Genomic DNA, 12428 nt, shown 5'->3' with positions numbered 1-12428 from the left:
CATCAGTGCAGTGAGGTTCGTTGGATCCAAATAGAGAATCAATTTACATGTCAGATATAAATGAAGGCAAAGACTCTTGGCAATAGTACCAATCTGCCTCTCTACCAGAAGAACTGGGCCCAACAGTAACCCTCCTCTTCAAATAAAATTGCTACCCGTGGCAAGTTTACCTTATCCAGTGCTGACAGCACAGCTTCCTTAAGAATGGCAGCCTTCCCAACCAGCATCACCTTCATCATCATCATCATCATCATCATCATCATCAATTTAATATTTGATATGCTCTCTATTTGAGAGCTACATATTAAATGGATTTTTGGGAATGGGAGGTGCTCTAGGGGCTTGTTCCTTGCCCTCCATGCATTGGTCTGGTATTGCAGACCCCAAAGGTGCCACTTTGCAGTGGTGGTGGGGCTTGTGTGTTCCGATGAGGCTGAGAGCTATGCTGGTGGTAGCGTTGCTACTGGTAGGGTCACCCAAACCAGACAGGTCTCAACTGAGAAGCCGGACTAAGCACACCCAACAACCATCAATCATGATGAGACAAAATAAACAGAATTCCATACCGGATCAGTCATTGCCCTGGTCAACAAGGACTGCGGCAGGTGCTATGGCTCCTGGACACCTGTCGACAAATGACTTAACACCCACTCAGAGTGGTTTACAAAGTTTGTTATTATTATCTCCACAACAAAACATCCTGTGAGGTGGGTGTGGCTGAGAGAGCTCCAGAGAGCTGTGACTAGCCCAAGGTCACCCAGCTGGCTTCAAGTGGAGGAGTGAGGAATCAAACCTGGCTCTCCAGATCAGAGTCCCACACTCTTAACCACTACACCAAACTGGCTCTCATTCTATCCCAATTCAGGGCCAAGCTACAAGTAACGAATGACACTTGCCTGGCAAGTGAACAGACTCACGTGTGTTCCTCCCTGTTCACTTGCCGTTCACTTGCGCTCCACTGATTAAGTGGAGATCAAGTGGAGAGCTTGGCGCATAGTTTCTCCTTATTCCCCCCTTAAATGCATAATCATACATCTAAGCAGTGACCTAGGACAGAGACAACAGTACTTTTACCTCCTTTATATACTCCTAATTACCTCATTTAAATACCTGCTGTGTTTAGAGTTATAATAGGTAAAAAAGGAAATTTGGAGGATCCTTTGAATAGTCTTGGAAGACTCCAGGAAAACTCTTTGTGCATGGCATGGAGAGGCCTGATGAACATGTAAAGTTTGGGGTGCTATTTGTTTCTGGGGAGCAGAAATAGGGTTGCCAGATACCTGGAAGAAAAAAAATGTTATGTCCCTTCAATAGAGGCTTAATGTATAGAAATGAGCAGATGAAACATTTCATGGCATGGAGATAAACATAGAATGGAAAATAATATCCCATTAGGACACTTTTTCTCCAAGGTTTTTGCAACCCAAATCACAAGCTGCCACTCAGAGCTGATTTTCCAGACAAGACACCCAGACAATTGCTTGGGGCAGTAAATTAGGAGAGTGCCAACACACTGCAGAAGTATGGTTTGCCTCTGACCACTGGCACTGCAAGAGCTAACAACAAGTGCCCCGTGGACCCATGCCACTCTACTAGCCATGCAATTGCAGTGTAACCCCTGTTGCCATGGAGGAGGGGGAGATCAGTTCAAATCCAGTCAACTGCAGTGTAGGCAAAGGTATAGGTAGTCCCCCTATGCAAGCACCGAGTCATGGAGGGACGTCGCATCACGCTGTTTTCTTGGCAGACTTTTTACAGGGTGGTTTGCCATTGCCTTCCCCAGTCATCTACACTTTACCCCCAGGAAACTGGGTACTCATTTTATCAACCTTGGAAGGATGAAAGGCTGAGTCAGCCTTGAGCCAGCTACCTGAACCCAACTTCTGCCAGGATCGAACTCAGGTCGTGAGCAGAGCTTGGGCTGTAGTACTGCAGCTTACCACTTCCCTTGGGTTCTCCTTATTGCTGTAAGTTTTGGTTACAATTCTCTTTATTGCTGTAAGTTTTGGTTATGAAACAAAACCTTCCTGTTTCTAGAGTGGGCCAGGGCAGGTTCTACCAGAGAGACCCTGATCTTGCACCAGAAATACTCATATCCCATTCGGAACCCAGGTTTCCAACCTGCATTCCCATTAGAGCAGAAGTAGCTAGGATGGAGGGGCCCCGACTTGGTGGTAGAGCATCTGTTTGGCATGCAGAAGGTCCCAGGTGCAATTGCTGTCATCTCCAGTTAAAAGGATCATGTAGCAAGTGATATGAAAGACCTCAGCCTAAGACCCCAGAAAGCTGCTGCCAGCTTAAATAAACAATACTGACCCTGACAGACCCATGGTCAAAATCAGCACAAAGCAGTGCTTAACTCTACCCCATCCTTAGAAACGAATCTGGTTTCCAACTCCTTACCCTTGCTCATTCCATTATACCTAGACTAGCAACAAAGCTGGTTGCAGGGAAAAATACAACGGGCTCTAGAAAGTGAAGGGCGGGCGGGCGGGCATTGCCTCCTGCTCCATGCCTGATCCTGGCCAGGTGAAGGTGAGGAGCAGTCATTGCCACTTCCTCCGTCCCTGATCCCTGCCGGGTAATGGATCTGATCCTGCAAACAAGTAAAGCTTTTTTGTTTGGCTTGTGATGCAAGTTTGTTTTGAAATAAAGCCATGAGTCACTTGGTCGTAGGACAACGTTAAGTGTAAACCCAGGCGAGTCTCATAGCATGAGACGGTCACTTTCCTCTGACCATGTCTCCTGCTTGCCTCTCATGTGACTTATCAAAACAAGCCGACTGACTGTGCTTTGCTTTAATGGCCCATTACTGCACGCTGAGGTCATGCTGAATCACTGCAGATTTGATGGATCCGATGCGTTTTCTCCTTGCTGAAATACCAGTCGGCTTTAGATCATTCATGACTTCTGCCCAGACAAAGCCAACGTGCATTCCTGATTATCCGTTGCCAGGAGTAGAACTGTCCTAAGTAGCTTTAGGCTGCTGGGACAGAAATCCACGTTAGTCATATCCTTGCAATCAAATGCATCACACATCTATGACTGGGGTGTGTGTGTGTGTGCAGAATCCTTAACAATGGTTAGACTTCTCTGAATGCATCCTCTGAAAAGGCTGAGCATTTTCTATCACTCACTCACTGTGGGGAAATATCAAAAGGAGGAAAATAACATGTGGGGGTGGTATTTTATGGACCCATAAAAGAAGAAGGCAAAGTTGAAATTAAATCAAAAGAGTTTTGGGCTGAACGTTAGAACTTCCTGACAGTTAGAGTGGCCCCTCAGTGGAACAGGCTTTCTCGGGAGGTGGTGGGCCCTCTTCTTTGGAGGTTTTTAAGCAGAGGCTAGCTGGCCATCTGACAGCAATGCTGATTCTGTGAACCTGGGCAGATCATGAGAGGGAGGGCAGGAAGGGTTACATCAGTGCTTAGTTCTAGTGGCCCCTACTCCAGGGATCCTGAAGGGTTTTTTGCCATCTTCTGGGCATGGAGCGAGGGGTTACTGGGGATGTAGGGGGAGGTAGTGGGGGGAGCTCTCTCAGCCCCACCCACCTCACAGGGTGTTTTGTTGTGGGAATAATAATAACATACTTTGAAAACCACTCTGAGTGGATGTTAAGTCATCCTGAAGGGCAGTATATATATTGAATGTTGTTGATGATGATGTCGTTGTTGTTAATTGTGAATTTCCTGCATTGTGCAGGGGGTTGGACTAGATGACCCTGGAGATCCCTTCCAACTCTGTGATTCTATGATTCTAAGCAATCAGGCAGCCGAACCTCAAACAAAACATTCAAAGGCTCAATCAGTAGCAAGTATGCGCCGAATGGGTAGTTTCCACATTGTTTAATATGTCATATCAAATTGTTTGTTTTTGAACTTCTGCAACCCATTCCCTATTGGAGTGATTATTAAATGTCCCAGCCATTGATCACATTGACTTCCATTGTGCAATCCATGTTGAGTCTCGGTGAGAAAGAGATAATTTAAATAAATAAAAATAGATAAGTAAGTAATCTTAATGGAACAAAACCTCTGAAGGTGTAAACATACAGAGCAATCCTACCCTGAGTCCAACCATTGGTCAGTCCTATTGCCCTACATTGGCAGTGGCAGTGGCAAGACCTCAGGCGTAGGTCATTCCCCACCGTTCTCCCTAAGATATGAATCAGAAGGCTGAGCGTTCCATCTACATTCGATGTCTTTATTCTGCCACAAAGATATGCCCCACAGTCCCAAGGATAACGCAATGCATCTGTGGATCCATGCAGTTTGACTGGAAGAGGAGGTGGAAGATCTTGACAGAGCTTGTTTTGGGTGCTGGAGGGAGAAGTTTGTTTCAGTTTGAGCCCATTGATCTTTGGCCTCCATCTTTTACTGTGTTGCTGGTTGTGAAGCCACAGTGATGCAGCGATTTGAATGTTCAGTTAGGGAGGCCTCTGTTCATAGAATCCTAGAATCATAGGGTTGGAAGGGACCTCCGACGTCATCTAGTCCAAACCCCTGCACAGTGGAGAAAATTCACAACCATCTTCCCCCTCCCCCCCCACACACACCCAGTGACCCCCTGCTCCATGCCCAGAAGATGGCAAAACACCATCAGGATCCCTGGCTAAACTGGCCTAGGGAAAATTGCTACCTGACCCCAAGGAGGAAACCGGCCTTACCCTGGGAATGTAAGAAGGGGCCACAAGAACTAAGCACTGACGTAACCCTTCCTGCCCTCCATGATCTGCCTAGGTTCAAAGAATCAGCATTGCTGTCAGATGGCCATCTATCCTCTGCTTAAAAGCCTCCAAAGATGGAGAGCCCATTGCCCTCACTCTGCTGCGAAGATCACTAGGTGACTTTGGGCCAGATCTTGAGCTCCTTGGAGGAAAAGCAGGAGGAAAATGTGAGTGTGTGTGTGTGAGAGAGTCGATATAAGTTGTTTTTCTTGGAGGGAAATGAGTTGAGAAAAAATAATAATATTGATGCAGAATTCCTTAAGAATCTGAGTAAAGACCAAAGTAGATCATCTACAGGAAATGGCAAAGATTAATAGTTCCTACGGAACTGCAAATTTTACAAAATGTGGCATTTATTCTGTATATATCTTTATGTGTCAAGTCAGACACAGAGTTCAATATCTTCAGAGCCTCAATGTTTATATTTTTTAATATGGCTTTTGTAACACAGAGATAAATTTTGTCTGGGTCCTGGTTTTGGTGGAACACCGGGTGGAGCTAGTCTTTGGGGGCTGTGACGTTCCTGATCAGTTCATAATATGGACGTTAAAAATTGGTTGCTGGCCATGCTGGTGTTAATGGTGGTCATATGTGAGAGAGTTCTTATGTCCTAACATCTTAATGGATAGGGGTCTGGGAACTACCATAAACCTCCTGAGGGCCAGACCTACCATATGGTAGCAAAAGTAGAGAGGAGCAGGTAACAGGATTTGGATTCAGGACCAAGGACAGCTCCAAGGCTGACAACTTGCTCCAATGGTGGTCAGAGGTAAAAGGTGGTTATAGTCAGATCTGAGCAGTGGATTTGGGACCAATTAAAATGAAGTATTTCTTTACACAGTGCATAAATGACTAGTGAAGAACAAGAATGTAACAGTGTTGTGCAGTGGTTAGAGTTCTGACAATGCATTGGAAGACCCAGCTTTAAATTCCCACCCTGCCATAGAAGCTTGATGGATTACCTTGGGACAGTCATATACTCTCAACCTAACCTATTGCACAGATGTTTTTGTGAGGATAGCTCCACAGAATAAAGAAGTATTTCCTTTTGTCTGCCCTCTATTGCTCATCATTTTATTAGATACCCCCAAATTCTAATAGTGGAGGACAGTTTGGTGTAGTGGTTAAGAGCAGCAGGATTTTAACCTGGAGAGCCGGGTTTGAGTCCTCATTCCTCTGCTTGAAGCCAGCTGGGTGACCTTAGGTCAGTCACAGCTCTCTCGAAGCTCTCTCAGCCCCACCCACCTCACGGGGTAATTGTCGTGAGGATAACAATAACACACTTTGTAAACTGCACTGAGTGGGCGTTAAAGTTGTCCTGAATTGAATGTTATTATTATTATTACTAGAGAGAGAAAGAGAGAGGGGGGGAGCAAATGGTTCCAAAACCGAAGAAAATCCTTGCATTCTCTTGTGCAAAATTGGAAGTACGCTCTCTCCTGCCCATCTTTCTGGCTCAAACTTATTCCACCAAAGGCAGAAATTACACTGCTTATAATTTGGGCTTTTTAAAAATGGTGTCCAAGCATGTTTGCGACCAAGAAGATGAGCAAGAACAACATGAAAAGGGTGCCATGAAGGATACAAAGGGGGAAAACCTCTTTGAAAAAGGGCTGGGAAAGGTCCATTAAAATTTTGCTGACTCGACTGTCTTGCCGTTCATCTGCATTCCTCTACCATTCTCCCCACCCCCAACACACACACATTAAAATGAGTATCTGCAGCAAATGCATATTAATGATGCTTCACATTTACATATTATAGATCCATAATACCAAGAGCATTGTGTGTGTGTGTGTGTGCTTGTACTTGTGTAAACCTTCATGGAAAAGTGGTGACACTGCAGCAGTAAATTGTCTCTCCAGTTTGCCCTTTGTAAGCTCTTTCTCTAAAAACAAGAAAGCAATCCCTGCCTCTGGAAAGATAGCCCCCATTAAGAAAATAACAGTGTATATTCCTTTTTTATAAAAGGTGATGAAGTGTTACATTCACAGAGGTAAGTGGTTGACTTCCTATATTCATTATGCTGATTTTTATTTTTCAAATCCATTGGGTAATCTAGACTGCTATTCTTCTTTTCAAAAATTGTTGGTATTACCATAAATGTAGATTGTACTGTGTTATACAACACAACTGGGGGGGGGGGAGCACCAGAACAAAACTTGGCCCCTGCCCCAACAGAGTTAAATTTCTGAAAAAGGAACCTCTGAGTCTTGAAAGCTTACACCTTGAAAATCTTGCCGGTCTCTAAGGTGCCACTAGACTCCCATTCTGCTTTTCTACTGCAGACCAACACGGCTACCCGCCTAACAGTGAAATCCTAAACAGAGTTAAACCAATCTAAACTGATTGGAATCAATGGGCTTAGACTGGAATAACTCTGCTTAGGATTTCACTGTAAAAGTATCACATTCAGCCGCATGGAAATCTATCAACCTTACAAAAAAAATTGTACAGGTAGAGGTGTCTGAAGAAGGGCGCTCTGACTCTTAAAATCTTACACCCCGAAAATCTTCTTGGTCTCTAAGGGCCAAGCAAGAAGCAACAAGTTACACTTGAATGGCAAGTGAACAGACTCATGTGCATTCCTCCCTGTTCACTTGCACTACGTGATCGAGTGGAGTGCAAGTGGAGCGCAAATGAACAGGGAGGAATGCACGTGAGTCTGTTCACTTGCCATTCAAGTGTAACTCGTTGCTTCTAGCTTGGCCCTAAGGTGCCATTGGAGCTCAGTCCTGCAGAGCCCACCTTACAGGGTTATTGTGGGGATAAAATAGAAGGGCCCTCAGGGAGTCTCACAGCAACCTCATTCCTCTATAGTAAAAAGTCCAGTAGCACCTTTAAGACTAACCAACTTTACTGTAGCATAAGCTTTCGAGAACCACAGTTCTCTTCATCAGATGCATCTGACGAAGAGAACTGTGGTTCTCGAAAGCTTGTGCTACAGTAAAGTTGGTTAGTCTTAAAGGTGCTACTGGACTTTTTACTATTTTGCTACTACGGACTAAATCGGCTAACTCCTCTGGATCTCATTCCTCTAGTGATGGCTATTTCAAGGTGGGAATCACCAGTTCACTACAAGCCACATTGAGCCAGCTTTCCTGAAACAAGAGGCAGGTTGGTGCCACACTGACGAGTAAGCGGCATGTCAAATAGCCACAGGTGTATCCCGAACCACTATTACTGGCATGTAAGAACAAAACTGATACCTTGGTTTGTACCAGATCTGGACCCTTGAATGTTTAAACTCCTATTTCTTTTTTCTGCAACCAACTAATGTGGGCTACCCCTCTGGAAACAGAGAACAGAGGAACGGATGAGCCAAGGCGAATCAGTACAAATGTTAACAAGGACAGCTGCACATTGTGTAACTGTGTTTGTTAAACATGCGTTCTTATTCCTCTTGACTCATCTGTTCCTCTCTTCTCTGTTTCCCTTGCAATTTCTCCAGATCTGGGGCAACACTTCCATCGTTCACGGACCTAGGGGTGTGGACCATGTGAAGCAGTGATACACCCAAATTCATTTGGACATGAGCAAACAACTCGCTGAATGACTGGCTACCTGCACATGTTCAGCAATCAGGACACGAGCCAAACCGGCAGGTGTCGAAGCAGAATCGCCTGCCTGAGGACGTCGGGAGAGTCTCCGTTCTCCTGGCCTTCTGCAAATAATACAAAACTGAATTATTTAAATGGGCCTTTTATACAGATAGGAGGGCTGTACTATAGGGACCATAGACTTCACCGCTATGTTGCCATATGTACTATCAGTTGCTTTAAGTACGTGCTCCTATGTATTACCTGTTGCTTTAAATGTCACCCTACTGGATAGTTCTATATTGTCTAATGTCAGTCCTAGAATTGCTTATCTCTGTTTCAGCATTTCTTCAGCTCTGTATCAGATTTTTGCTAATGTTATGTCTTTGTCAACTTGCACTTATTTATGCTACGGCATTGTTTATTGAAATTTCCTTGATATTGACTATATTAATCTTGCACTATGTAATCCGCCTTGAGTTTCAGTGAGAAAGGAAGACTATAATTGACATTGGGAGCCCCATGGCACAAAGTGGTAAGCTGCAGTACTGCAGTCCAAGCTCTGCTCATGATTTAAGGGCCAAGCTACAAGTGATGCCTGACACAGGTTGGACACTTGTCAGCTTCCCTCAAGTTTTGATGGGAAATGTAGGCATCCTGGTCTTGCAGCTTGGCTCTCCGACTGCTGTCCAATGGACTTTTCAACTGTCACTTGTTCAACATTCCACCAAGCTGCCTACATTTCCCATCAAAACTTGAGGAAAGCTGACAAGTGTCCAACCTGTGTCATTCGTCACTTGTAGTTTGGCCCTGAGTTCGATCCTGGTGGAAGCCAGGTTCAGGTAGCCAGCTCAAGGTTGATTCAGCCTTCCATCCTTCCAAGGTCAGTAAAATGAACACCCAGTTTCCTGGGAGTAAAGTGTAGATGACTGGGGAAAGCAATGGTAAACCACCCCATAACAAAAAGTCTGCCCAGAAAACATTGTCATGCAATGTCCCCCCATGGGTCAGTAATGACTCGGTGCTTGCACAGGGGACTACCTTTACCTTACAGACGGACGGACGGACGGACGGACGGACCGACGGACCGACGGAAGGAAGGAAGGAAGGAAGGAAGGAAGGAAGGAAGGAAGGAAGGAAGGAAGGAAGGAAGGAAGGAAGGAAGAAAGAAAGAAAGAAAGAAAGAAAGAAAGAAAGAAAGAAAGAAAGAAAGACAGACAGACAGACAGACAGACAGACAGACAGACAGACAGACAGACAGACAGACCGACCGACCGACCTTGGGTGAAATTTATGTAACTGGATGGTCCATCAAAACTTCATGGGAAAGGAGTCGTTGCACAGATGCATTTGAAGAAAAATTCTCTCATTCCAAATGCACATTTTCAAACTCCCAAAAAGTCAATTCAGTCCTAGTTAGGAAAATTGGCTTTAGAATGTTTATGTCACACATTCATTTCAGCTGCAAATGAAAGGGGCTCGAATGTTTAGCATTTGTGTTTGTTAAAAAAGGGAAAAAATCACAATGACTCTTCCTCAGAAGAATTTCTCTGGAATGGATAAAGCTGAGCTGTTTGCAGAAACCAAAGGATGTGGGAAGCAGAAGGATATGTATGCCATGAGAATGTTGCCCAATGAGATAATGTTCCTTCCTCTTGACAAAGGCCCCTTTGTGTTTTACAGGCATGCTTCCAAATATCAGATGTATATCTACAGATAAATACTCTAAACTAATCTTGGGCTTAATGTGTTGGACTTGGAAGAACAAGACCTTTGCTGTCATTCAACGGGTACATGTGGGTTATAACTCCCATGAATTTAAACAGCATTTGGGTACAGGAAGTTCAAAGAAGACACCACTCGTACACCCAGATTCTAAACATGCCACACCCTGCGCATTCTCCACCCCTTATACAAGAGTGGGAAAGAAGCTCATATGGTAACCGAGGGCTCCTCAGAGCTTCTGGATTGTGGCCCTTTTTTGGACATTACCCCATTGATTTCAAGGCACATTTCAAAAAACTGCTCACCCTGCTCTTGCTAACAGCAGTCAGCAAAGAACATTATGCACTTGGAAGCCAGTTTCCATATGCATAGTGTGGAATGCTGCAGATCCGTAAGTGGGGCATACATAGACCCAGTCAGTTTGTAGTTGACTGTGCTGAGCATGTTATTGGAGAGTAGGACTTGCCAATTTCCTAGGTCGAAGATGAGGGGTGCGCACTTAGAACATTTTCATTTTAATATCAGTTTGGGATTTGGGGAAGGACAAGATTTTTATTAGCTCAAACTTTGGCGAGCATTGATACTGTTCCAGAAATCTGTTTGGGGGACGTGGTTGGGGTTTGTAAATATCAGCACCTGGAAATCATGCCCTTAAGAAAAAGCAAAATTAAAATAGATGGTCATTGTAGATTTTCCAGGCTGTGTAGCCGTGGTCTTGGCATTGTAGTTCCTAACGTTTCGCCAGCAGCTGTGACTGGCATCTTCAGAGGTGTAGCACCAAAAGACAGAGATCTCTCAGTGTCACAGTGTGGAAAAGATGTTGGCAGGAAATTAATAAATATAAATATCAATTTATAAATATAAATATAAAATATAAATTACCTGCCAACATCTTTTCCACACTGTGACACTGAGAGATCTCTGTCTTTTGGTGCTACACCTCTGAAGATGCCAGTCACAGCTGCTGGCGAAACGCCAGGAAATACAATGCCAAGACCACGGCTATACAGCCTGGAAAATCTACAACAACCATCGTTCTCCATCCGTGAAAGCCTTCGACAATACAAAATTAAAATACACTCCCCCCCCCTTAGAGGTAGCAGGAGTGGTGAAGGAGGAAAGGGAGGGGAGGGAGAGAGCACTCCAACCCCACCGGAAGTCACAACCTAGCTGGGGCGCTCTTTCTCTCCCTCTCTTGCTAGCATCGTCTCTCCTGCTGACTTGCCCAAACCGAAAACTCTCCTGAAATTTCAAGTGATAAATTTTCGTTTCTCGCGAGATTCCTGGAGCATTTGGGGACCGTTCTTCCCTTGGCAAAAAGGAAGTTGAAACCCTGATGGGCTGTTGGCTACCCACAGGGGCCCAAGCTGGATCCCTGGGGCACTCCTTGCAGCACAACTTCTCCCATCTTGAGTCCAGCTGTACCACACTTCACGCGAGGAGCTGCCTGACAAACAGGCTTGGGCTCACCTGCAATCTTCTGTGTCTTCCACTCCTCTACAGCTGCCGTGGCTCACCCATAGCCTCCGTCCCTCCCCACAAGTGAGCCTCCACTGTTGTGACTAGCCCACATACCTCCCCTCTCCCCCACATTGCTGTGTAGTCATGCACACCAGGGTATGTCCAAGGTGGACCGGTCCAAAGAAGGCCATGTGTGATCAGGGAAGTTGAATGCAGTTTGCTCACCCGCTGAAACTGCCTGCCTGAAAGTTTTCAGCACTCATAGGAACTGCCACAAAAATAACTATTTGGTCCTTGAGGCACATGCAAGACCCTGTTTGAGACTTTAGTTATCCATAGGGTTGCCAACAGCAGGTTGGGAAATCCCTAGAAGTTTAGGGGAGTGGAGCCTGGAGAAGGTGAAGCTTGGGAAGGGAAGAGACATCAGTGGGGTATACCTCTGTTGTCAGGAGACGTTGTAATTCCAGATCTTCAGGATCCACCTAGATGTTGGTAGCCCTAATTTCCCCAGGAGTAAGGCAGCTGTTCATAGAATCATAGAATCACAGAGTTCGAAGGGACCTTACAGATCATCTAGTCCAATCCCCTGCTCAATACAGGAACAGCCTTAAGCATCCCTGACACAAGTATTCATCCAATTTCTCCTTGAAGACTGCCAATGAAGAGGGACCCACCACATCCCTAGGCAGCTGATTCCACTGCTGAATTACTCTTAATCTGAAGAAGTTTTACCTAACGTCCAGCTGGTACCTTCCCTCCTGGAGTTTAAACCCATTGTTTCAAGTCCTGTCCTCTGCTGCCAAAAGGAGCAACTCTCTTCCCCCCCTTAAGGGACAGCCTTTTAAATATTTAAAGAGAGCAATTATGGCCCCTTCAACCTCCTTTTCTCCAAATGGAACATTTCCAGATCTCTCAGTCTTTCCTCGTAGGGCTTGGTCTCCAGGCATCCAATCATCCTGGTTGCTCTCCTCTGCTCC

General features: G+C 45.1%; 1 pseudogene; it reads left to right on the top strand.

Annotated features, from left to right (window-relative positions):
- The first annotated feature begins 225 nt into the window (after positions 1 to 225).
- LOC129334130 (U2 spliceosomal RNA) lies at positions 226 to 400 on the top strand (annotated as a pseudogene).
- Positions 401 to 12428: the final 12028 nt, after the last annotated feature.

This window comes from Eublepharis macularius, chromosome 7, assembly GCF_028583425.1.
Source record: "Eublepharis macularius isolate TG4126 chromosome 7, MPM_Emac_v1.0, whole genome shotgun sequence".
In the NCBI taxonomy this organism is placed as follows: Eukaryota; Metazoa; Chordata; class Lepidosauria; order Squamata; family Eublepharidae; genus Eublepharis; species Eublepharis macularius.
The sequence above is the reverse complement of the archived record's forward strand: the minus strand, read 5'-3'. Positions and strand labels throughout refer to the sequence as shown.